Below are 1,058 nucleotides of genomic sequence, written 5' to 3'. Positions count from 1 at the left end.
CATCCTCCCTCCGCCTCTTCCCCCTTTTCTCTTTTTCCTCTCTCTCCACCTTCCTCTCCTCCTCGCGCTTTCTTCTTTGCCTCTTCCAACTTATTTCCAAACAATTCCTTCTCTCTACCTCCTTCTTCGCTTTTTTTCTCCCCTGTTTCCTTTCTTTCCTCCCCTACCCCTTCTCCCTCTGGTAATACATGACAGATTATCTCGCCCCTAAAGAGAATAAGTTTTGAATTACAGCCACGATAATATCACCCAAGAACCCTGGTCAGAAGGTGCGGCTTCGCGGACTTCCCGCCGAAAGTAAAAGTAACTCTGGTGACGTCAGAGCTTAGGGAGAACTGGCGTAATTTTTTTCATCTATTTTTCAGTATTTCACTATGATACTAGGTAAATAAAGTTTTTATTTATCTATTCATTTCTATCAAAAAGAAACAAGAACATAATACCATATATAATGTAGATTGTGGCTAAGAGTAAGTAACAAAACACTTTGAGAAGACTGTATGACAATGAATTTGTGGGGCATTGACTCTTTCCAGGCCAGCCGGATGTGATTGTTTCAAAGAAGTCCTTCAGATGTCAAATTAGAGTGTTTGTATTTTTTTTTTATCTTACATTACTAAGCAGTGTAACTTAACTATAAAACGGCACATTACTATATAAGTTAAACCTGTGATGGCAAAATCAAATCAGTCTCTGGAGAAAAGATATACACGAAACTAAAGTACTTGAAGATATTCATTGGACTCGTGGATTCTTCTCTGTGCCTTCATCTGATAATTTGTTTAAAAGACACAACTAGCTCATCTTTACTGCATAACACCTTCTCTATCTTCAACTTTTGATATTATTTTCACCAATCTATATTTGCTAAAACTTATTATCATTAACTACAGAGACAAACTCTCAATACATTTTTTTTTCAAAGATAGGATCTTAAAGAAAACGGAACTAGAACTACCATAGCTAATGACGTCATCTTTTGTGACGTCAAACCCGTGAACTTGAATGGAGGACTTAGAAAACTGGAGTTCATCATCCCGTGTTAAACTGTACCAAAT

Source organism: Penaeus monodon, chromosome 23 (genome assembly GCF_015228065.2).
Source record: "Penaeus monodon isolate SGIC_2016 chromosome 23, NSTDA_Pmon_1, whole genome shotgun sequence".
NCBI classification, from domain to species: Eukaryota; Metazoa; Arthropoda; class Malacostraca; order Decapoda; family Penaeidae; genus Penaeus; species Penaeus monodon.
Note: the sequence above shows the minus strand (reverse complement) of the source record.